General features: G+C 44.6%; 1 long non-coding RNA gene across 2 annotated transcripts; it reads left to right on the top strand.

The window, feature by feature from the left end:
• The first annotated feature begins 4,540 nt into the window (after positions 1–4,540).
• Positions 4,541–20,339, top strand: LOC308575367. 2 transcript variants are annotated; one of them, XR_014002817.1, is made up of 5 exons: positions 4,541–5,161; positions 12,646–12,844; positions 17,973–18,101; positions 18,467–18,615; positions 19,677–20,339. It is a non-coding gene; the product is annotated as an uncharacterized lncRNA (long non-coding RNA). The 2 variants fall into 2 exon arrangements; XR_014002818.1 differs by lacking the exon at positions 4,541–5,161 and having other exon boundaries at positions 12,627–12,844.
• Positions 20,340–26,674: the final 6,335 nt, after the last annotated feature.

The following is a 26,674-nucleotide window of genomic DNA, read 5'->3' as shown; positions in this document are numbered from 1 at the left end:
CTGTAAAGCGAGATGAGCGCCTCAACCCCAGAGTCGTCTGCAACTGGACTTAACTGTCAGGGGTCCTTTACCTTTATGAGTTGTTCTTTTCCAAGGAAAGGTGTTTTATAAGCATGTGATCAGGAGTGCCCAATTAAAATGGGATAGCAAGGTGGCTATTTAGGCCAGCACCAGGTCCTCTTCTTCTAACTTCTCTTTTCAATGCCGTTTCTCCTTCCTTCCTCTACAGTTGGGTTCTTTGCTAGTCACCCTTTTCTGGTGACTGAGTAGGAATTTTGAGGGGAATGCATGAAATTGCTTCATGAAATTGTTATTCATCAACGAAATCAAATAAATCCACAAATCTCTGCCCTCTTCCAGTGATAGGTGCTGGAAGACATTTCTGGCACGAGTTGATCCCTGCTCACGGGAATGTTGGTCCACCCCTTTATCTATTTGTTACTCTGTTGCCATATACTTAGTTGCTATGTTATCACCTGCTCAATCCTTTATGAGCTATTCCTCACGTAGTGGAAACAGTGCTGCCTGTGGACAAGTTATAGCTGAGTATCGATTTCCAAATAGGATGGCTTTAAATGAAGTTTAGACAAAGTCATGGAGGATCAGGCAATCAGTGGTTACTAGTCATGATGTCGTTATGTTCCAAACAGTACTATTTTTCGGATATGCGCAGCTTGCAGACTTAACCTACTGTATAGAATAAGAGAACAAGAAGAACACATGTTTAAAGACGACTGGAAAATGTTTATTGAATTCATGGGGGCAAATTGCGTACACTCGAATATGTTGGCCGCATTAAGATAAATTCAACAGTGTAAATAAGTTTTGATGGATGTAATAATGGAATGCTGAATGGTTTAGTTTTTCTAAAATATGCAGAGTTTTTCTAAACTATGCAAAATGAACCATGTCAAAATAAATTAAAAAATTAAGAAATTGTCCAGTAGCACCTTAGAGACCAACTAAGTTTGTTCTGGGTATAAGCTTTCGTTTGTATGCACAGTTCTTCAGATACATGCACATGAAAGCTTATACCCAGAACAAACTTAGTTGGTCTCTAAGGTGTCACTGAACAATTTTTTAATTTATTTCGACTGTGTCAGACCAACACGGCTACCAACCTGAATCTAAAATGAACCATGGAAAGAGAAGGAGGGAAGTCATTGATATTTTGAGGATGTTTAAATGAGTATTCTAAATTGTAAAACAAAAAATTTAATAATACACACACATACACACACACACACACCCCTATACCTGAAGGAGCATCTCCACCCCCATTGTTCTACCCAGACACTGAGGTCCAGCCCTGAGGGCCTTCTGGCGGATCCTTCGCTGCAAGAAGCCAAGTTACAGGGAACCAGGCAGAGGGCCTTTTCAGTAGTGGCACCCGCCCTGTGGAACGCCCTCCCACCAGATGTCAAAGAGAAGAACAACTACCAGACTTTTAGAAGACATCTGAAGGCAGCCCTCTTTAGGGAAGCTTTTAATGTTTGATGGGTTATTGTATTTTAATATTCTGTTGGAAGCCGCCCAGAGTGGCTGGGGAAACCAAGCCAGATGAACGGCGTATAAATAATAAATTATTATATTATTATTATTTTTCTAGAGAAAGAAGTGAAGGAACTCGCCATGAATGTCTCGCCAGAACTGAGTTCCAGTGAATTCTGGCTGGGAAAAAAGTCCTGCTTCCACGTCCACTGGAGACAGTAAGTCTCTGAATGCCCATTTCAATGAATCAGAAGTAGTGAGAATGCTCTTGTGTTCAGGTCTTGCTTGAAGGGTTTCCCATTGAGGCACCTAGTTGGCCCCTGTGAGAACAAGATGCTGGACTTGATGGGTCATTGGCCTGATCTATCCAGCAGACTCTACACCATTGTGGTGTAGTGGTTAAGAGCGGTAGTCTCGTAATCTGGGGAACCGGGTTCGCTTCCCCGCTCCTCCACATGCAGCTGCTGGGTGACCTTGGGCTAGTCACACTTAGAATCATAGAATCATAGAGTTGGAAGAGACCACAAGGGCCATCGAGTCCAACCCTCTGCCAAGCAGGAAACACCATCAGAGCACTCCTGACATATGGTTGTCAAGCCTCTGCTTAAAGACCTCCAAAGAAGGAGACTCCGCCACACTCCTTGGCAGCAAATTCCACTGTCGAACAGCTCTTACTGTCAGTAAGTTCTTCCTAATGTTTAGGTGGAATCTTCTTTCTTGTAGTTTGGATCCATTGCTCCGTGTCCGCTTCTCTGGAGCAGCAGAAAACAGCCTTTCTCCCTCCTCTATGTGACATCCTTTTATATATTTGAACATGGCTATCATATCACCCCTTAAGAAGTCTCTCAGCCCCACTCACCTCACAGAGTGTTTGTTGTTGGGGAGGAAGGGAAAGGAGAATGCTAGCCACTTTGAGACTCCTTAGGGTAGTGATAAAGTGGGATATCATATCCAAACTCCTCTTCTTATGTTCTTAACAGTTATAGGTGTGGGCAAAAGAAGTGAAGTTGAAAAAAAGCAGCCCCCAAATTAGGCTGAGCTTAATCAGCCTGCTTTACAAGCTACGAAACTGGAGCACAAACCAAATGTTGTGGTTGGTGCACATCCTTTTAGGTCTCCCATCCCGGTTCTGTAATCGTCAATAAGATGGTGATATTGTGCAGAGGAAGCAACTCTGTCTCAAGCCACCAGGTGGCAGAATCCTCTTGGCTGCTTTGCTTCTTGAAGTCCTGACAACATGACAACGGACTTGATGATGAGGCAGTCTTCTAAAATGACAGGCTGCTGCTGTCCCCTGGTGGTGAAATGTGCAAAGGCATCATGTTCCTTCTCAGCCTGTGACTGTGACTACAGTGTCCTTCAGCTCTCTATATTGGACAAACAGGCCAAACCTTACGCCAAAGAATAAACGGACATAAATCTGACATCAAGAATCACAAAACAGAGAAACCAGTAGGCGAACACTTCAATCTCCCAGGACATTCTATACAAGATCTCAAAGTAGCTGTTTTACTACAAAGGAATTTCAGAAATAGACTGGAAAGAGAAGCTGCTGAATTGCAACTCATTACCAAACTTAAAACCATGGAGAGACCTGGTCTGAACAAAGACATTGGATTCTTATCTCATTATACATGACTAAGCCAATTTTCACCTTCTCACCCCTTGCCTTTTCCTGTAAGACCTATTGCAGTCGTTAAGAGTCGTCAACAGGCTCATCTCAGCTATCTGCCTATCTCCCATTCCCACCACCCTTCTGAGTAACACCCCTCCCCACCTTCTTACTATATAGAAGGATCTGGCAACTTCTGTTTCAGTGTATCTGAAGAAGTGTGCATGCACACGAAAGCTCATACCAAGAACTAACTTAGTTGGTCTTTAAGGTGCTACTGGAAGGAATTTTTTTACATTTCCCTTCCTTAGCTTTGAAGATTCTGGCCCCTCCCTGCTTTTCACTGGCTAACTCGTTTACCTCCTCCCTTGTATTTGGGACAGAATCAATTTGGGGCCAGAGTTAATGTTTAATTGGGGGGGGGGGGTTAAGCCCAGATGGCTGGGGGTAGAGGAAGGAGACACTCCATCCGCCCCTACCAGGGCCGTCTTAAGCATATCTGGCGCTGTGGTGCAAAGATCCCTCTGGCGCTGCCCCCGTTTCCCAGAGTTGTCGACCTTTTTTAAGGGGGGGACCCCAAAGTTTATGACTTTTTTAGGAAAGGCTGCTCCCGCCCTCGCGTGCAGCTGGGCATCGACTCCCACAGCAGGATCATAGTGTGGGGTTGGGCAGCCGGGCATGATGGGGGGGGCGGCACGGAGGCAGGCGGGGGTCTCATCCAGGCAGGGACAGGCGAAGCAAGTTGGGCCGTCCGCATCGCCACAGCAGAGAAGCGCACTCACTCAGCCGCAGTCTTGCCGTCCTTGCTTGGGGAGGGAGGGGAGAGTGTGACTGGGAGGGGATCGGGCAGGGGAAGGAAACGTGGTTCGCACTCCCTCCCCCATTCCAATCACGAAAAGTTAAAATGCGGTTTAAATTTGCAGCCTTACAAAAATTGGCTTTTGCAATATTGTTGCTGAAACAGGCAAAATGGAACACACACAAAAAAGTTTTATTGCCTATTTGTGATTTTAGCAATTGTAGGTACTGTAACTTTTGCAGGTTTGCAAGATCAAAGGCTTATATACGATATACGATATCTTTATTGTCATTGTCCCATGCAGGACAATGAAATTGAAAAACTACATAAAACTACATAAAGCTATTACAAAACTACATAAAACTACATAAAAACTACATAAAACTACATATGGTACATATATGGTATATGGTAAATGTTAAAATAAAATCACTATTTTATTCCCTGAATCTAATTGCCTTTTTTCTTTTTCTCTCCAATTTTAAGCGAGTGGCTTATATTTGGGTCAATACAGTATATGATAGGTAGGTAGATAGATGATAGATAGGTAGATAGATAGATAGATAGATAGATAGATAGATAGATAGACAGATAGATATTGATAGATGATAGAGAGATAGATGATAGATAGATAGATGATAGACAGATGATAGATTTTATAGAATTATTCAGAAACTGACCAAAAAGAATGGGACCACTTGAGATTCAGGGGCTTAAATATTTCCATTTGTTTACTGAATGTGTATACAGAGCTTAAAGAGGAGAACCAGGGACAGGGATGTGTCTCCAATAATGAAGTCTCGCCTTTTGGGTTTGGTTGATTACTATTATTATTACATTGCTGCCTATTATTTCCTGCTGTTAAATGGGCTACAGAGACATGATCTGCAGTGTTGAGAAAGGAATCAGGTCAGCTGCCACCAGTCAAATCAGGGAGCTCCCAGCCTGTCCCTATTTCCAGGTGATTTTCAATCACAAGTGTCGGCAGATTCAGGTTACACCATTATAATGGATAATTAGGCATCTTGCACAACAAACCTGCTTCCCCAACAGACTGTGACTTCTTGCTATCAGGAAAATGATAGGGAAATGCCCCAGAACATGTGGGGCGATGCTTGCTTGATGCAAATGCAGTTTCACCTTCCTGCAAACAAATGACGATGAATGCTGATTAAACAGTGAATGTTGTCTGATCTCTCAGTAAATAAATCAGAGTGGACGCTCACCTGTTTCTCTCAAGGCGATGGTGGTGGTGCTAGGTAAGCCTTAAACACATACAGTCCCATAATAGTGCACTCTGATGGATGAGTGCCAATCATTTTGGAAGCAAGATAGGGCTCTCCAAAAATAAGGGAGTTGTTTATACAAACTTAGGAGTGGGGTACCCCTAGATATACAGTGTATATGTTTGTAAATTTATTTGACAAGCACCTGTCAGCTTCCAGCCAGGGGTACATTTGCTAATCTTTCATAATACAGTCATACCTCAGGTTGAATATGCTTCATGTTGAGCGTGTTCGGGTTGTGCTCCATGGCAATCTGGAAGTAATGGAGCACGTTACTTCTTTGTTTTGCCACTGGCACATGCACAGACCCTCAAAATGATGTCAAGCGCATGCGCAAAAGCGGCAAAAAGTGACGTGTGCGCAGACATGCCATCGCTAGTTACGTTTGCTTCTGGATATGAACGGGGCTCCGGAACCACTGTATGGTGCCCTGAGTGAGCCCAAAATTTGAGGGCACAGAAAATTTATATATTATATATATAATATATAATAATATATTATATATATATATATATATATATATATATATATATATATATATATATATATATATATATATATATATATATGCTTTCGTAGATTTTCACGGGTACAGGAATGCAGGTTTTGGTGTCTTCGGGTGTCTTCCCGTGTAAGAGTTGGGGTGTCTAGGCGACGTTTCGACGAGGTCTCACTCGTCATCTTCAGGCTGGTGCTTTCGGCTTCTTGTTACTGGAACAGAGCAGGATCTCAGTGTTTGAGTTCCTATAAATACTGTTGAGGGGGTGTGGTGTATAGCCTCCAACGTTCTGGGCAGAGAGGAAGTTCCCAGGTTAGTGTGTCTTTTCTTCTTTTGTTCATTAATTACTTGAGGGATATCTTGAGTGATTTCTTGAGTGATATTCTGAGTACCACTTAGGAGGGTCATTAGGTGTGGATTAGTTGCTAAAGCTTTCGTGTCTTGACCTCTTGAGCTTGTGAAGAGTTTTTTCTGAGAAGATGGCTGTACTGCACTTAGTTGTGCTCTGGCTTGGCTTCGTGTATAGGGGCGAGCTGTGGTTTTGTGCCCTGTGCCAGCCAGATCTGTGTAGGGATTGCAGGGGGGTGCAGCATCCGGAGGTGCCACTATGGTTTGGCTACTGGATGGTGTCTGTAATTTATCTGTGGAGAGGGTCTGGGTTTGGGTCTGGTGTGGTTGATTGGAGATGGCGTTCTGTGTGCCTCTGGTTCTGGTGTCGGTTTTTGTGGGGAGGGCTATTTTCCAGATGTCTGGCAGGCGGGACGTATCGTCACGCTTGTTCATGTTGTGAGGGTGTTTCTCTATCTCGATGGCTTCCATGATTATTCTCTTGTGGTGGTGTTCCATGTTAAAGAGCAATTTGGAATCTGAAAAATTAATTTCGTGTCCTGTTTCTTTCATGTGTTGGTAAAGAGAGGAAGTTTTTTCTTCTTTTTTGACGGCATTCTTGTGTTCTGCGATACGTGCATTTATTCGTCTGTTTGTTTGTCCAATGTACGTGGCTGGGCAGACTTTGCAGGGTATTTCATAGACCCCTTGGTTTTCTAACTGGATTTTATCTTTTGGGTTTCTGAGGATATTGGCTATTTTTTGGTTGGTGCAAAAGGCTGTTTTGATATTGTGTTTATGGAGGATTTTGCTAATTTTATCTGTAGTGCCCTTGATATAAGGAAGGAGGGCCATGCCATTGTTTTCTTCTGTGTCTTGGTTTTTGGGGGGTGTTTCTTTTTGGATTAGCTTCGTAACCCTGTTTTGCTGGTATCCGTTGGCGATTAACACATTTGAAAGATTCTGTAACTCAGTTGTCAAGTGGTCTTTGTCAGCCAGGCGTTTGGTTCTGGAGATGAGAGTCTTGGCTACGGAGTTTATTTGTGCAGGGTGGTGGTGTGATTGTGCATGTAAGTAGCGGTTGGTGTGTGTTTTTTTCCGGTAGATAGTGTGTCCTAGGGAGCCATCAGGTTTTTTGTAGATTAGGACGTCAAGGAAGGGAAGTTGGTTGTTGGCTTCTATTTCCATAGTGAATTGTATTTTGGGGTGTAGGCTGTTGAGATGTGTGAGGAAGCTATCTAGTTTTTTCTTCCCGTGTGGCCAAATTACAAAGGTGTCGTCAACATACCTGAGCCAAAGTTTGGGTTTGTGTTCTGACTTGTCTAAAGCATTGGTTTCAAAGTGTTCCATGTACAGATTTGCGATGACCGGTGAGAGGGGTGATCCCATAGGTGCTCCTTCTATCTGTTTGTATCTTTGTCCATTGTGGATGAAGTACGTGTTGGTTAGGCAGTGGTTGATCAGGTCCAGGATGTATTCGGGGGGATTGTATTTGTTTTGAATGGCTGTCAAGGCTTCATTAATGGGCACTTGTGTGAAGAGAGATACAACACCAAAACCTGCATATATATATATATATTTGCTTTCGTAGATTTTCACGGGTACAGGAATGCAGGTTTTGGTGTCTTCGGGTGTCTTCCCGTGTAAGAGTTGGGGTGTCTAGGCGACGTTTCGACGAGGTCTCACTCGTCATCTTCAGGCTGGTGCTTTCGGCTTCTTGTTACTGGAACAGAGCAGGATCTCAGTGTTTGAGTTCCTATAAATACTGTTGAGGGGGTGTGGTGTATAGCCTCCAACGTTCTGGGCAGAGAGGAAGTTCCCAGGTTAGTGTGTCTTTTCTTCTTTTGTTCATTAATTACTTGAGGGATATCTTGAGTGATTTCTTGAGTGATATTCTGAGTACCACTTAGGAGGGTCATTAGGTGTGGATTAGTTGCTAAAGCTTTCGTGTCTTGACCTCTTGAGCTTGTGAAGAGTTTTTTCTGAGAAGATGGCTGTACTGCACTTAGTTGTGCTCTGGCTTGGCTTCGTGTATAGGGGCGAGCTGTGGTTTTGTGCCCTGTGCCAGCCAGATCTGTGTAGGGATTGCAGGGGGGTGCAGCATCCGGAGGTGCCACTATGGTTTGGCTACTGGATGGTGTCTGTAATTTATCTGTGGAGAGGGTCTGGGTTTGGGTCTGGTGTGGTTGATTGGAGATGGCGTTCTGTGTGCCTCTGGTTCTGGTGTCGGTTTTTGTGGGGAGGGCTATTTTCCAGATGTCTGGCAGGCGGGACGTATCGTCACGCTTGTTCATGTTGTGAGGGTGTTTCTCTATCTCGATGGCTTCCATGATTATTCTCTTGTGGTGGTGTTCCATGTTAAAGAGCAATTTGGAATCTGAAAAATTAATTTCGTGTCCTGTTTCTTTCATGTGTTGGTAAAGAGAGGAAGTTTTTTCTTCTTTTTTGACGGCATTCTTGTGTTCTGCGATACGTGCATTTATTCGTCTGTTTGTTTGTCCAATGTACGTGGCTGGGCAGACTTTGCAGTCTATGAAATACCCTGCAAAGTCTGCCCAGCCACGTACATTGGACAAACAAACAGACGAATAAATGCACGTATCGCAGAACACAAGAATGCCGTCAAAAAAGAAGAAAAAACTTCCTCTCTTTACCAACACATGAAAGAAACAGGACACGAAATTAATTTTTCAGATTCCAAATTGCTCTTTAACATGGAACACCACCACAAGAGAATAATCATGGAAGCCATCGAGATAGAGAAACACCCTCACAACATGAACAAGCGTGACGATACGTCCCGCCTGCCAGACATCTGGAAAATAGCCCTCCCCACAAAAACCGACACCAGAACCAGAGGCACACAGAACGCCATCTCCAATCAACCACACCAGACCCAAACCCAGACCCTCTCCACAGATAAATTACAGACACCACCCAGTAGCCAAACCATAGTGGCACCTCCGGATGCTGCACCCCCCTGCAATCCCTACACAGATCTGGCTGGCACAGGGCACAAAACCACAGCTCGCCCCTATACACGAAGCCAAGCCAGAGCACAACTAAGTGCAGTACAGCCATCTTCTCAGAAAAAACTCTTCACAAGCTCAAGAGGTCAAGACACGAAAGCTTTAGCAACTAATCCACACCTAATGACCCTCCTAAGTGGTACTCAGAATATCACTCAAGAAATCACTCAAGATATCCCTCAAGTAATTAATGAACAAAAGAAGAAAAGACACACTAACCTGGGAACTTCCTCTCTGCCCAGAACGTTGGAGGCTATACACCACACCCCCTCAACAGTATTTATAGGAACTCAAACACTGAGATCCTGCTCTGTTCCAGTAACAAGAAGCCGAAAGCACCAGCCTGAAGATGACGAGTGAGACCTCGTCGAAACGTCGCCTAGACACCCCAACTCTTACACGGGAAGACACCCGAAGACACCAAAACCTGCATATATATATATATATATATATATATATATATATATATATATATATATATATAATATTTTTATTAAATTTTCTGTTTTACAAGTTAAAATGCTAATTTTATATCCTTAAGATATCAGTGACTTCTCTTCTTCTCTTTCCATGGCTCATTTTACAGTACATATCATAAATCCCTGCATATTTACAAAAACTATACCATTCAGTATTCCATTTTTGCTTTCATCAAAACTTGTTTACACTGTTGAATTTATATTAATGCTGCCAGCGTTTTCAGCTGTACACAATTTCCCCCCTATATATTCAATAAACGTTTTCCAATCTTCTTTAAACGTTAAGTTCTTCTTGTTCTCTTAATCTACATGTTAAGTCTGTGAGTTGTGCATATTCTGTCAACTTAAGTTCCCATTCTTCTTTAGTTGGGACCTCGCTCGTTTTCCATTTTTGGGCTAACAGAACACGGGCTGCAGTAGCGGCATGCATAAATAACCTTTTTTGACTCCTGGGAATTTCAGTCTGAATTATCCCCAACAAAAAGGACTCTGTTTGTTGTTGTTTGGAATGTACTTTTAAACACACACCCCCCCCCCCAATTCATTATGGATCATTTCCCAGAACACAGGGGAGTTGTTGCTGTCATTTGCATATATTGAACTATGGAAGGAGGGAGTGATGGCCAGCAACTTTAATGGTTTTGAAAGAGGATTTGGCAAATGAATGGGAGATTAGGCCACCCCTGACTACCAGCCACAATGCCTACGCTCTGCCTCTACAGTCCAAGGCATAATGCCTCTGAGCACCAGTTGCTGGAAATCACAGTTGGGGAGAATATGAAAGTTCCAGTTTGTGATTGAATCCCTCCTGAAAAATACTCACAGTCTGCAGTAGGGATTGGTGAGAAATTCAATTCAGAGCACGTCTAAAGATGAGCTATTAAATTTGCATTTTCCACAACAACACGAGAACCAAAATACAATCTTCCTCCAAATGGCATACTTTCCCAAATTTTTGCAGCACAGTTCTCCAACCAACCCATCTTTTCAGAAATGTTTATGTATGTTTAAGTTAACGATACCAAACGTCCCTGTTTCCCGGGGACAGTCCCCGGAATTTCAAACCAGTCCCCTGACAAAATCCTAACATTCCTACTGAAGTTGAAAAGTGCCCCCGGATTCACTGAAAAAAATCTGGTAGTTTAAGTATGTTTATTATGTGAAATTTGCTGGTGAATTTTCATGAGGATTAACAATTGAATCTCAGATAGCTTCAGAACTGAATTGAAGATTGGAAAAATGAGAAACTGAGGAGGACAGAATTGACAGATCCTTCTTATGCCTAGCCTGGAGGCACCCATTGCATATACAGTGGTACCTTGGGTTACAGATGCTTCAGGTTACAGATGCTTCAGGTTGCAGACTCCACTAACCCAGAAATAGTACCTCAGGTTAAGAACTTTGCTTCAGGATGAGAACAGAAATTGTGACAGGGAAGCTTTTAATGTTTAATAGGTTATTGTATTTTAGTGTTTTGTTGGAAGCCGCCCAGGTCTTTGTGTGGTGGTACTTGCTTTGCTGATAATGCAAAAATGTGTTCTCAAGTATTTTGGTAAACACACCTGTAAGAAAAGGGAGTAGGTTGGGATGATTATGGAAATCCCAACCCAGATTCTGACACTCACCTAAGCAACGTATTGGAAAAATGAAATTACACCTACAAAATCAAGAATGGCAAGTTAAACTGTTAGAATATCAGCAAAGGGCAAAAAATGACAGGGAGGGTAAGAGGGTATTCGACGCAAAAAGTAAACCAAGAATGGATAATATTCAAAGAATATCTGAAAAATTACTATGTCAGCAAAAACCTCCTGGCAGATCTTGAATAATTTTTGCAATGTAAAGATAATATATGTAAATTTAATGTTTCTACTTAATTTCTCTTTTTTCTTTTTCTTTTTCCAAAAGACTTAAGAAGATAATATAATAATACGATACTGTGTAATATATAACAAGTGTAATTTAGGTTTTTTTGAGAACTATTGGAAGTCTATTTTAAGTCTTTTTAAAATTTCTTGTAATTTAATTTTTTTGCTATATGGGATGGGATACAAATTGTAATGTAGTATATTGTCGTATAAGTTTGTGAAATATGTTTAATAAAGATTGTTGTTGGGTTTTGTTTTTTTAAAGTGTTCTCAAGTATTTTGGTAAACACACCTGTAAGAAAAGGGAGTAGACTGGGATTATTATGGAACTCGCCCAGCAACAGGAGACCCACCCCAGACTCTAACACTCACCTAAGCTAGAAATGAGATAGGTTGTGGCTTTCCTTACACTAATTGCCAAGTGATAAGCTCACAAAGGTCAACTCCCTTCCCTATCATCGGAGCTGGTCCCCACCCAATCAACATTCATTCCCTGCCTCAGCACCTCCGTGACTTACATACTCCTCCCAAAGAGAACAGATTTCCTCATTCTAGGAGTGCTGATCCGCTGTTCTGCAATGCCTTGGAGAGCAGGTGGGGCAGCAGGGCTATGTCAATTTCAGTTTCTGACTAGTTCTTCAGTTTTCCATGCTTAAATTAAGCCATCTACATTTCAACACCAGTTTGCATTAAAAAAAAAAAGTCCTCATGAAAAATTAATCAACATTTTATCACAAATTTCTCCTAGGCACACATCTTTGTATACAGTCACATATCTATATTTATCTATAGCCAGTGCTTTTTTTCCCTGGGCATGTTTAGCCTGGAGAAGAGGAGGTTAAGGGGTGATATGATAGCCATGTTCAAATATATAAAAGGATGTCACATAGAGGAGGGAGAAAGGTTGTTTTCTGCTGCTCCAGAGAAGCGGACACGGAGCAATGGATCCAAACTACAAGAAAGAAGATTCCACCTAAACATTAGGAAGAACTTCCTGACAGTAAGAGCTGTTCGACAGTGGAATTTGCTGCCAAGGAGTGTGGTGGAGTCTCCTACTTTGGAGGTCTTTAAGCAGAGGCTTGACAACCATATGTCAGGAGTGCTCTGATGGTGTTTCCTGCTTGGCAGGGGGTTGGACTTGATGGCCCTTGTGGTCTCTTCCAACTCTATGATTCTATGATTCTATGATTCTATGATTCTATGATTCTACGCAGCGGTATGCATACCCCTAAACATTTTTTCATTTCTTCTCTAGCACAGTGAATCGTCAGTTTTGCTGCTATCCCCAATGGCGGCCTCGTTTCCTGAGTCTCAGACAGAAGCTAGCGTTTAATGTGTGAAGCAGTGTGGAATGTGGATGTGTGGTGTTTTACGGAGGAATCGGGAAGATGTTAGTGCACACAACTTCATGCCAATGTGGATGTTACTGTGAGCTGTCAACTGTGTAATATGAGGTAACGCATGTTCTTTGTACTTTTGTCCATGTACTGTATTTATTTCCACTGATTTAAACTGTAAAATGGTGATCTTCTTGAGTTAAAAAGAGAGTACCCCTAAACATTTTTTAAAGAAAAAAACACCGTTTATATCTATCTATAAAAAAATTAAAAAAATGTCCAGTAGCACCTTATAGACCAGGGGTTGCCAACTCTCGTGTGGCTGTGATCTACTTTCAGAATTAAAAACTGGCAGTGATCTACTCCCATTTCTGGGGGGTTCAGCTCAAAGCGGTTGAGCTTTTTTGGGGAAGGAAAGCCCTTCACAAAAAGATCGCTGTGGATGAAAACAGCAGCACAGAGAAAGCTCCGTCTTCCCTTCCAGAGATCAAACAACAATGGAGGGCAGGGCAAGTGGGCGAGGCAAGAGTCAGTTTTAGCGTCGCTAACGAAAGGGAGCCAGAGATCGACCGCAATCTACCAAAACCTCACAATCAACCTGTTGGACATCCCTGTTATAGACCAACAAAGTTTGTTCTGGTATAAGCTTTCGTGTGCATGCACACTCACACGAAAGCTTATACCAGAACAAACTTGTTGTTGTTGTTGTTTAGTCATGTCCGACTCTTCGTGACCCCCTGGACCAGAGCACGCCAGGCACTCCTGTCTTCCACTGCCTCCCACAGTTTGGTCAAACTCATGCTGGCAGCTTCGAGAACACTATCCAACCATCTTGCCCTCTGTCGTGCCCTTCTCCTTGTGCCCTCCATCTTTCCCAACACCAGGGTCTTTTCCAGAGAGTCTTCTCTTCTCATGAGGTGGCCAAAATACAAACTTACTTGGTCTATAAGGTGCTACTGGGCAATTTTTTTATTTTTTTATTTTTTCGACTGTGTCAGACCAACACAGCTACCTACCTGAATCAATATCATCTATATCTAGCTTTCTGACTTTGGGGGATTCAATTGTTGAAGTATCTAGACCAGCTTATTGGTGATGTAATGGGTCACAGCATGTTCATTAGTACGGCAAAGCTTTGTGCCAGAGTGCAAATGGGTAGGTCCTCCTCATGGGTAGCCCCCCCCCCAGGGCTGGTAGTGAGAAAGACAAAGGGAGAGCAAAGTATGTGAGAGATGGGTAGAAGCAGAAATAAGCCATAGTCAGAACCGTGCTTGTTTTCTGCTGGAATCCAATGTTTGATTTGTGTTTGAAACCACTGGTACGTGCTTATCAGATAGAATTCGCCAATGCTCCTGAATTCAAGTTACTGGAAACCACGGGAGACTTCTTCTTCTTCTTCTTCTTCTTCTTCTTAAGTGGTGCAAGTTTTCAGCCATGAGATCTTTGAGATCTCTTAAAGTCAGCTTTGAGCCTCCTCTGTGCCCTGAACCGTTAAGACCTGTAAATGATCATAACTGCTCCTTTTGGACAAAGGGAGCAACGCAGAGGTATTTAATAAATCAACCAACAAATGGAAGCTGTAAGGCAACATAGCATTTTAATCTACATGGGAACTGATCCAAGAAGAAGGAGGTCCTGGAGCCATTTTTGGACCATATGAAGGAGACTGTAAACAAAACTAGCATCCATTTTGGGCAAAGCAACTGGTGGAAGGCAAGGGTTTGAGAAGAACTTTGAGCAAAGCTTTGAGAGGCATATTTTTATATCTAAAAATGCTATGCTTTAGAAACAGCTCTTAGCAGAACAATGCTATGCATTTTTACTCATAAATAAGTTCCACTCTGTTCCATGGGGACTTCCTCCCGGGTAAATGTGAATAGAATGACAGCTTCATTTTTGTACATAGCAAAGCTGTTCCTTTCCTTTCTGACCAAAAAACGCCCCCCATCTATAGTTCTAGTGTGTTTGGGTGTATGAATGAATGCATAGGATTTATTGTTCGAAGCTTCTGTAGCTACGATGATAAAACTAGAAGAATACTTTCCCCTTTCTACCTACATTTCTACCCCTTTCTACCATATAGCTAAAGACAATAGGAATTCGATTAGAAACCTCAAAGGCTTTCCAGATGTTCAAGCTGAATACACGTGGTTTGGGTAGAGGCCAGACTCACCCCTCCAACATAACCCATTGATTTTACAGTCTGAGTAGAACCCCTATTTGAAGAGCTTGAAATATACTGGTCCCTCTCTAGGTCAATGAGAACCTGCTTTCCCAGAGTTCCAGATCATGTGGATCAGGGTTCTAGATTATAAGGCCAGGGTTCAATATTGCATGGATCATGATTCTGGGTTGCATGGAAGAGCCAGCATATGCACGGTTCTTCCCACACCGATAAATGTTTAGGTATATGTCAGGAGTGGAGTGTGCTACCACAAGCCAACTTTCCCCACCAAATGCACACAACTTACATAATTTGAGGGTATGGAAAGAGCTCTGAATGTCTATTAGAACTGATAGACTACAGGGCCTGATGTCGTGTTCTAATGCACTCTTACTACAAAATGATTCCCCACCCACCCTGGGCCATTCTACTTGCAAACAAGGGCTTAGATCAAGATGTTGAGTTTCCTTCCAGATAGTGGCTGCACGGATCCCTACTTAGCATAGCATGACTTATAGGTTTTGGAGGCTGTGTACTGGTACATATTACGAGGTGGGAAGCATCTGGAGGAGGAGGGGAAGCCACGTTGCGCTCCAAATTTTGGACCACACGACATGGGGTGCTTGGGCATTCCTGACTGCACGAGCATAGGAAACGGACCCGGGAAAGGGCCTGGAAAAGGACCCGACAGGTTGCATCTCTCAGGGTGGTGCTGCAGAGGATCTTTAGTGTTGCAGGTCTCATGACAGGGTTTGGTACTTGGGGACATGCGCGGGGACGAACTTTTCTCAGCACATGCAGCGTCGCAAACCTCAGCACTCTTGGCCTCAGCAGGCACCGGGGATTTCGGGGTGCACGGTTCAGGACACTGAATCTTGCACTTCAGATCACAGGGTTCCGGGCACCTTGCTGCAAAGGGTGGGTGGTTCTTGATGCATGTTGAATGTTTCATCGCAAAGCACTGAGGTCCTGGGTTGACACACGGCCCTGAAGTTGGGAAGTTGTGCTGGATCCTGCAATGGTGGCTGTAGAAGGCCATAATTCTGCAATGCTTGGGGATACTGGAAGGAAATATTTTGGGATAAAGGGTCAAAGCTGTGAACCAACACTGTCCAAGCATTAGGAAATTGACTGTTACACACCTTCAAGAAACCTCTGCAAGGGAAATGGTTTGGGGCTCAATAATAATAATAATAATAATAATAATAATAATAATAATAATAATAATAATAATAATAATAATATATTATTTATACCCCGCCCATCTGGCTGAGTTTCCCCAGCCACTCTGGGCGGCTCCCAATAGAGTGTTAAAAACAATAGAGCATTAAATATTAAAACTTCCCTAAATTGGGGTGCCTTCAGGTGTCTTTTAAAGATAGGATAGCTGCTTATTTCCTTCTCATCTGAAGGGAGGGCGTTCCACACGGCGGGCGCCACTACCGAGAAGGCCCTCTGTCTGGTTCCCTGTAACCTCACTTCTTGCAATGAGGGAACCACCAGAAGGCCCTGGGCAGTGGATCTCAGTGTCCGGGCTGAACGATGGGAGTGGAGATGCTCCTTCAGGTATACAGGACCGAGGCCGTCCATGCATAACCCTGATCCCACTGAATACACAGAAGAAACCTGCATTGGTCCCAAGGCATCTGGAAGTGATGCCTCCAATGATCCTGTCTTGAGCCCCACCTTGATCCTGGCTTCTCTTCCAATCATCTCTGGACCTCAGGAGCAAAGGCTGCTCCCAAGGATCTGTGTGAAAGATATCAAATGTCACTGCTTTTCATTGCACTAATTTGTCGCTGGTGATGTCACAACAGCAGTGGTCACTGTACCAATGCCCAAACTCATCTCAGGTCTATCTGCATGCCCAGTACCCAACACAGTATTTTCCTGCTGCTCCAGAGAAGCGGACACAGAGCAATGGATCCAAACTACAAGAAAGAAGATTCCACCTAAACATTAGGAAGAACTTCCTGACAGTAAGAGCTGTTCGACAGTGGAATTTGCTGCCAAGGAGTGTGGTGGAGTCTCCTCCTTTGGAGGTCTTTAAGCAGAGGCTTGACAACCATATGTCTGGAGTACTCTGATGGTGTTTCCTGCTTGGCAGGGGGTTGGACTCGATGGCCCTTGTGGTCTCTTCCAACTCTATGATTCTATGATTCTATTCTATGATTCTATGAATAGAGACAGGCTTTTCAGATAACGAACAAGGATTTTCTCAATGACATTAATGCAGGGGACTCACTTTCACACTATCACCATCATCATTCACATTAGGCAATTTAAGAACACAAAGTAACCCAAGGAGAGTTCTGCTGGATCAGATCCCAGGTTCATCCAGTTCGGCATCCTCTTCCCCACAATACCCAACTAGATGTCCACAGGAAACCCACAATGAATTAAGGCAACAACCTTCCTCTCTCCTATGTCCCTGACACCTTTACAAGAAGGCTGGCTCTGAATTTGTGGGCTCCCTTTAGCTGCCGTGGCTAAGAACTGCTGACGGACCCATCAAAAGACACAAGAAGACCACTGATGGATCAGAATAATAACTAGTCAATTACCCTTTCTTAAAACAGTGGCCAACGAGTGCAAAGCCCACAAGCAGATCATGACAGCAACATCCCTCCTCTGATTGTCTCCACATCACCAAGTACAGTGGTACCTCAGGTTAAGAACTTAATTCGTTCTGGAGGTCTGTTCTTAACCTGAAACTGTTCTTAACCTGAAGCACCACTTTAGCTAATGGGGCCTCCTGCTGCCACTATGCCGTCACTGCACAATTTCTGTTCTCATCCTAACCCGAGGTAATATTTCTGGGTTAGCGGACTCTGTAACCTAAAGCGTATGTAACCCGAGGTACCACTGTACCCAGAAGTAGATGGAGGTTCAGAAAATAGCAACTCAAATGACTAATGTGATGGAATAGTACAGCTCTATGAGGAACGGTTGTAGTATTTGGGACTCTAATCTAAAAAGGCAAGAAATAGGTGACTTTAAAGAAGTTTAGACATGGTATGGAGAAAGTGGATAAAGAAAAGTCTCTCTCTCTCTCTCTCTCTCTCTCTCATATAACATTAGAATTCAGGAATGCTGGAAGATTTGAGACAGATAAAAGAAAGGACCTCTTCATGCAGTGCATAGTTAAGCTATAGAACTCACTCCCCAAAGAGGATGACTTTAAAGGAAGACCTGACAGTTTCATGGAGGGTAAGGCTATCAATGGTTACTAGCTATGATGGCTATGCTCTGCCTCTCAGCATGCTCCATGCATTGTAACCATGCACGGTTGGAGGCAGTAATGCTGATAAATATCAGTTTCTGGAAGCCACAGGAAACAGGAGTGCTGTTGTGCCCTGGTCCTGCTTGCAGGTTTCCCATTGAGGTATGTGGTTGGCCACTATGAGAACAAGATGCTGGACTAAATGGACCATTGGTCTGCTCCAGCAGAGCTCTCTCTCTCTCTCTGTATGCCCCATACTACAAAACATCCCCACACAATTCACCCTTCCCTTCTAGGTTAGGGGCTCCAAACCCTCAATTAATTTTGTTTCCAACCTCTGCACCTCTTCCAGGTCTCCCACCACCAGAATGCACTTACCTTGTTCTCTTGGTAGAACACAATGAGCGTATCTTCTGAGATCAATGTGAAAGCTGGAGCAGTTATATATATGCTTTCTCAGTTAAAGCCAAGGCCACCCTGAGCCACCCTTGGGGACTTGAGGTACTAATTACAGATTCTCTAACAATACGCTTACTAGCATCTTTTCTTTTTCTGGCCTATGATTTGGGGCTTGCGTTGCATTCAAGCACACAGCCCCCTATAAAAATGCGACGCCCGTTTAGCAAAGCACAGTAGTTCCTTTGATTTTTCTTTTAGGGAAGATGTTTTATAGAATACAGTCACGATTTTATGGGCTTCACAAGGAGGCTTGTACAGATCCTGCAACCTTTTCCTCTCTTTCGCATAGGCATATCTTTCAGTTCCACCTGCGATTAGCACAGTTCTGTACTGGTTTTGCAATCTTTTAAGAGTAAACATAAAAAGAGCACCATCACGAAAAAGCATTTAGTGTGCATTTTCCAACTCCTCACCCAGGGCGGGTTACAACAACTAAGACACAGCACAGTGTTAAAAACATTTTAAAACAACTCACAGTCATAGAACTATACATACTTTTGTATGTGATTTTACGCAAGTTATTTCCCTTGATATGATGCCTTTTTGTATGTTATTTTTACGACGATATGCAATTTCCCATATGTGTCGTTGTCGTCATCCCTGTCCTGTATTCAGATTAGATCAGGGGTCGGCAACCTAAGGCCCATGGGCCACAAGCGGCCCATGGACCCCTGCTGCCTGCTCAGGGACCCCCACTGCCCGCTCGGTTGGCTCCCGTGCGCTGCACTAAACTGGCACAGAGCAGAGTTGGGACCGCCTTCCATGATGCTGGCCAGCTTCCCATTGGCTGCAGGAAGCTCCTACAGCCAATGGGAAGCTGTGCACGCCTCCTCTGTGCTGGAAGGAGCACCGAAAATAGTGTTTGCGCATGCGTGCGTGCGTGCGTACTCTGGCCCACCGCAGCATCTGTGGGACCGTGAACCGGCCCAAGCCACGAAAACTTTGCCGACCCCTGGATTATTAGACCCTTCCTAAGAATGTGCCCCCTTCAGTGGATAAATGGGCATCTCCTTGCGATTGAAGTCATGTGTGACAGGGACCATTTGGTGACCTGCTTTCTGTGAGGATATACAACCAAACTAATGATTTTAAGACACTTTTAGGAGCCGCTCATAAACCCCTGGCAGCAATTGGAATGTGGATGTGATGTGTGCTTTGGAAACATTTACAAGTGCTTCGGATGCCTTTTAAAGCTATGCAACACCAAGATCTCCAGCAAAGGGAGTTTGCTCATTGGCACACATAAATTTAGAGTTGACTGGACCTTTCCATTTGGCTTTCTCCCTGTTTATAATTTGTCCAGGTGGTCTTGTAGTAAGGTTAAGGCTTACTGGGAAATGATATACAATGAAATGAAAAGGATGTCTAAAATGATGTTTGTAAAAATAAAATGAAATAAATAACATCAGAAGCCTTTCTCTTGGGAATTATAGGGATAGAGCTACCTAAATTGTATAGAAACTTATTCATGTATGCAACCACACCGGCAAGAATGCTACTTGCCCAAAAATATAAAGAAGAAGAACGGATACAAAAACTTATGGAATATGCAGAAATGGCGAAACTTGCCGGTAGAACACGAAATCAAGATAACAAACTTTTTATAAAAGAATGAAATTGTTTATTGAATATTTACAGATAAATTGTAAACAGATAAAAACACTGGCAGGATTATTGTAATAACCTGCAGTTACATAAGAGTATATATTTAAAGAAGATAAATAAATGTGTAAGGTAAGATAATTTGGATATGCAGTAGATATTAAAAATAAATTTAAGAGGGGAAAGGAAGTCAAGTTTTAAAATGTCAAAATGATTGCAAAATGTATATGAAATGCATATATCTGAAAAGTATAAATAAAATTTAAATAATAACAATAATAATAATTTGTCCAGTCTTAATTTCAGTCCACCCCATTTCCACAACAATATGTGACCATTTACCCAAAGAAATCTGTTCTCAGGAAAGTACTGTTATGTGTTTAGGGGACCAGTCTGGATGATGCCAGGTAGGGCTGGGAAAGATCCCCAGCCCAAAACCTTGGAAAGCTGCTCCCAGTTGGTACTGGGCTAGATGAATCAATGGTTTCACCCAGCACTAGTTATTATTTTTGGCAGGAATGGGGAGTCCATCCAGATGTTGCTGGAGTCCAGGTCTCATCATCCCTGATCATGTCGGCTGCAGCTGATAGGAGCTGGGTGCCTAAAGACCCAGTGCTAGAGCAGCTGCTTTCCATACAGAAGGTCCCACGTCTTCAGAATCTCCTGGCAGGTCTGAAACCCTGGTGAGAAACTGCCAGTCAGTGTAGGCCATACTGACCTGGAGAACCAGTAGCCTGATTAGGTATAAGTCAATTTCCTATGTTCCTAATGTGTGGAGGACACCATGTACCCTACATCTTGCACAAGGGTTGATTTAAAGGGATGCTCCTAGGACATCCTTCTTCAACCTGTTGCCCTCCAGATATTTCTGGACTCCAACTCCCACCATCCCAGGCCATTGGCCATGCTGCCTGGGTTGATGGGGATGGGGGAGGACCCAAACTCAACCAATGAGGACTGAACATACTTAATTACATGACCAGGCACGACAGCCCCAGCCCCCAGGGATCATAAGAAAGGAATAAAGACTCTGACAACGTTATGGAATTAAAAATTAGGCCACAACTTTATTAAACTTCCGAATGTAGGAAGACTTTGGCTTAGGCCTTGGGCGTGTATCCCTCCCAGCCCCCCCCCTCCCCAGCTGGGGGAACTGGGGCACATCAGGGTAAATGGGATATGGGGGTGCTCTGTGAGACGTAAGTGTAGCAGGCAGCCCAGCCCATATCCCCACATGCAGAGTAGTTCACTGACGACCTTTCAGTGTATGGTCAGTGACAGCCATTATATAGCCCCTTTAAGAGGGGGACCCTGGAATCGCTGCTGCAGGGGAGTGAATCACCACTTCACACACACACACACACACACACACACACACACACACACACACACACACCCATATAGGGAAGAAAAGACTAAAGGATTCCACCCAAGGCCATAACCACCAAAGTTGTGACGAGTTGCTACGGGGAAGACAAAACCTGACAATGCAGGAAAATTTCTTCCTGGTCCTTCAACAGCAACCAGTCAAAGACCTGCTAAACAGGAAGAAAAAGTTAATCTGCAACAAGAAAGCATTAAACAAAGGGAGGGTAGGGAGGGTGAATCTCCAGAGCCAACTGCCTGGCTATTGTCAGCTCCACCCCCTATTTATGAATGGGGCTGGCCCCACCTCCGAGCAAGAAACTTGATTACAGTGGTACCTCGGGTTAAGAACTTAATTTGTTCCGGAGGTCCGTTTTTAACCTGAAACTGTTCTTAACTAGAGGCGTGCTTTCGCTAATGGGGCCTCCTGCTGCTGCTGTGCCAGTGGCGTGTGATTTTTGTTCTTATCCCGGGGCAAAGTTCTTAACCTGGAGCAACCACTTCCTGGTTAGCTGAGTTTGTAACCCAAAGCGTCTGTAACCCAAAGCGTCTGTAACCCGAGGTACCACTGAACTGAGGCTGGGCGTGAACCTTCAAATACAATGGTACCTCGGGTTACATACGCTTCAGGTTACAGCCTCCGCTAACCCAAAAATAGTACCTCAGGTTCAGAACTTTGCTTCAGGATGAGAACAGAAATCGTGTTCCAGCGGCGCGGCAGCAGCAGGAGGCCCCATTAGCTAAAGTGGTTCTTCAGGTTAAGAAAAGTTTCAGGTTAAGAATGGACATCCGGAACGAAATAAGTACTTAACCCGAGGTACCACTGTAATAACACTGAGAGGCAAGCCAGCCCCCTCTGTACTAGCAAGTTCCCTGGGAACTGTAGCACCACACCCGATCCCACAAAGGGCACCCACATTTTAAAGTGTGAGTGCTCATTACCATGAAATACTGAATGTATGTTACAGGGAAAGGGGTGGTGATTGAATGGAGCTTCCTGCAATAGGACATGCCTGGCTGTGACCATGAGAGTGGAGCCTTCCGAACTGCTGGTCCAATTTCTCACCATATTCTCTTGGGACTATTTTGTACAGACATCGGTAGGTGTCAGCATTGTCTGCTGCCACAGAGACCTCACCTGTTTGCTTTGGCTCTTTTGAAAAGGCCAGGGAGAGGCTTGTTTTTGTGTGCTCCACCCACATCCTTCAGCTGTGCATCTAGAGAGGCTTTCACTCACCAGACCAGTGTAGCAACCTGGGCTAGACAGGTATGGCAGTTCCAGCCTGATTGTCTACATTCTGTGGGAATCCCCATGAACATAATGTAAGAAGAGCCTGCTGGATCCGGCCAAGGGCCCATCTCCAGGATCTTGTTCTCACAGTGGCCACCCAGATGCCCGTGGGAATCCCAAAAACAGGACCTGAACAAAAGAGCCTGCATGTTCAACCAAGTGGTATTCACAAGCACCACTGCCTCCAGCCATGGAAGTAAAACATACCCAGAATGACTATTAGCTGTTGACAGCCTTATTATCCACCATGAATTTGTCTAAGCCTTCTTTAAATCCATCCACATTTGTGGCCAAGTTTGTGGCCCCTGTGGGAGCCACTTCCATAGTTTCACTGTGCGTTGTGTGAAGAAGCGCTTTCTGTTTTGTGTCCTGAGTCTTCTGGAGAGAAAAACTTTTATCTATCTACTTTCTCCAACCCATGCTTAATTTTACAGACTTTTATCAGAATGCCACTACCGAACTTCAGGAGGAGGGGGTGTTGCGGGCTCACGACCCGGCCCACTCTCATTCCCGCGAGGCTGGCACCAGCCTTGCGGGAAGCAGGGATTCCCCTTAGTTTGCATCCCTCTGCTGCACCAGCCAATCGGCTGGTGGCAGGGGGCGGGCCTTCCAGAGGCCACTTAAGGTCGGGGCAGCCCTTGGCTCGCTCCTTTCTCCCTTGCAGCTGACCCGGTTACCCACCCACCCTCCCTTTAGGTTTTGCCATTGACCTTGCTATGGGCTTCAGCTGGTCGCCGCAAGGGGCCTGGTAGGAGTTTTTCCATTTGGCTAATTGGCTGGTTTTGGAGCCACTTGGTTTTTTCACCTACCTCGTAGCAAACCGTCACAACTCCCTCGGTTTTGGCGGTAGGCATTGGCCGGGGTATTGTCATGCAAATGAGGTTGGGGGGGAGGAACGCCATCACCTCCCCCAAGGCTTGAAGTGTAGTTCGTTAAAGGACTCCGAGGGGCGACGCCTCGTCCAAAACCTACGGAGGTTAGGGCCTAAAGCGCGCCCCCGAGCAGTAACCCCTCGGGGAGCGCCTAGGGATATGCATCTTGGGTGGCTCCCCCTGTTGGTGTTTAACCCTTCCCGGTTAGACCGGATAGTCGGTTAGGGGCCAATGCCTAAAGCCAATACCCTTCTTACCTGTAATCAATAAAGTTGTGGCCATTTTCGCCCATTAACCTAAATCTTTGTGTCCCATGTCTTTATTTATCACACCGTGGGGGGGGGGGAGGGAATAGCCACGCAACAGCCTTTACTCACATATTCTCTAAGTCATATTCTTCAGCTTCACCTCATGAGGGCAGACAAGGATTATATCTCTTAGCTCAAAATGATAGCAATGAAACAGGCAATCCCAGATAATTGTCCAACTCCTACAGAATAGTTCTCCAGTGTTGGTTTTTTTGACTACGTGCCATTCTGTGCAGCTTCACACAGTGTCAATTAAGTGTTGGCCGAAAGCCAAGGATGACTGAGCAGAGATGACTGAGCCTGGAGATGAGGGACCTTGGATGAAGTTCAACCATTGGTTGAGGTCTCACACAGGCATGAAGACTTATGACCTTACTGACTGGAAAGTTTGTTGGTCAGTGTGGAGTCTGAGAGTCATTTGGAGTTTGTTAAGAGAGAGCTAGTTAAGATCCGTTTCTGTTCTGTTCTTGTATATAGTAACTGGAAGCCTGCTGGAAATCATAAACACCTATAAGTAATCAAGTTACTGGCAACATCGTTTTGTTCCTGCTTTGTCCATCCTGCCTGCAACTGATTGCTTTCTGGAACTCTGCGTATGCTCTGCTAAGGTCTGGCTAAGGTCCTGCAACAGGTCAAAGTTGCAAAACACCAATAGTCTCCAATGCAGATTTCAAATTATATCAAGTTAATTGCTGACAGGAATTCCATTGCACATACATTAATCTACTATATCTAGAGCAATGGGTGGGGGTGGCCCTACACAGATAAGGAGAAGGCCGACAGTTAAGGGGCAGTAGCCTGAATCTGGGGCAGGGGTGCCAACTTGAATAAAATATTGTGGGGGGCGGGGGACAAGTAAGTCCTGCCTCGCATAAATGATCACATGATGTGGTGCACACACACCATTTGAATGGCAACACCCATCAGCTTTGAGGTTATTGCGTTGCTTTTCCTGATTATAATGGCAGCACTTCTGTCCTGTTTTCTAACACTCCTTTCATACTGCAGGACCTGTCACATGATGATACTTTTTGACCAATGACTTTTTGACCAATATACCAGCATGTGCTAAATTTCATTCGCACCAGAGGACATGGTCTGACACAATGTCTCTATTCCCCCACCCCTTTCTTCACGTGCATTCTTTTGTTCTCCCATGATTTCCCATGAAAACGGCTTTGCACATGTAGTGACTTAAGCTCCTTGGGTCTGTCTGTTCTTCGCTTTAAAAGCTCATGCCTTGCCAGAGGCACAAATCTTTTAGCACAAACTAAAGAGCAAAACCATGGACTGCAAGAAGATCAAACCTATCCATTCTTAAGGAAATCAGCCCTGAGTGCTCAATGGAAGGACAGATCCTGAAGCTGAGGCTCCAATACTTTGGCCACCTCATGAGAAGAGAAGACTCCCTGGAAAAGACCCTGATGTTGGGAAAGATGGAGGGCACAAGGAGAAGGGGACGACAGAGGACGAGATGGTTGGACAGTGTTTTTGAAGCTACCAGCATGAGTTTGACCAAACTGTGGGAGGCAGTGGAAGACAGGAGTGCCTGGCGTGCTCTGGTCCAGGGGGTCATGAAGAGTCGGACACGACTAAACAACAACAAGAAAAAACAGTGTAGACAATTTAGATCTTCAATGGATTTTGTTGTTTTACCCATTCTGCCCAACTGTAAGACCAGCAGCCCTGGGTCATTTTTCCTTGTGGAGTGCAAAAACACTCTTCCCTTTGGAAAAGTCTTGGCTTCTGTTCTTGAGATTTCCAGGTAGGTGTCAGGAACTGGACTGAGCATGAAGCTTGGGAAGTGTCCCCTTGGTCTGCTCAGCTCCTCTCTGAAGAGGAAGGGGGAATGGGAAGGTTCGCCACCACCACCCTTGTCTCTAGCAGTTTCAAGAGAAGAAGGAGACAGGGCTGCATTACAGCTGAATGAAGAACTGCCTAGTTACGAGATAGTGGAGGAGGGTGGAGTGAGAGAGCAGCCAGCAGAGACCTCCCTGGAGAGTCTGGGAGATCCTCTCTCTCCAAGGGCTCGTCGATCACTCCGGATTCAAGAACAGAGAATGCAGAGGTGTGACTCCTGGGACTTTCTGTGGCTACTCAATATGTTGTTGGGGAAGGTGCGATGGCCTGGGACTCTGGCTCAGACTCTGAACCAGAGGAGACTCAGTCTGCACCAGATTCTTTGCCTCAGACATCATCTGAACCAAGTCTGGGGCCTGATCCTGAAGAGTCCCAGTCTGCACAGTCTCCCCTGCAACAAGCACCAGCTGGGCCGAGTCAGGGGCCTGATCCTGCCCTGGCTCCAGACGTGGGGATTCCCTCGTTGCCTCCAGCTGGGCCATCACTTACAGCTGCTCCACTACCAGTTGGGTCAGGGGAGGCTGAGGCGGCCCCTGGGTCTAGTAACCCACCGACGTCTCCCGAGCTGCAGAGACTAAGGTCTCAGAGGAGAAGAGACCTGAGTACTCACAGGAGGAGTGCTCGCCTTTGGGCGAAACAGGGAGGTGAGTCGCCGGGGGATCAGGACCGGCCGCTACCCCAACAAAGATAAAAGGCTGTTGGACCCCGCCCCAGGTTGCGCAAGCAACATTGCTGTATGCTAGAACCTGCTGTACCTGTCCTTGCCTGGTTTCCTGCCTCGTGTCCTACCTTGGCCCTGTTGG

This window comes from Podarcis bocagei (assembly GCF_964188305.1).
Source record: "Podarcis bocagei genome assembly, chromosome: 16".
Classification (NCBI taxonomy): Eukaryota; Metazoa; Chordata; class Lepidosauria; order Squamata; family Lacertidae; genus Podarcis; species Podarcis bocagei.
Note: the sequence above shows the minus strand (reverse complement) of the source record. Positions and strands in the feature narration are given on the sequence as shown.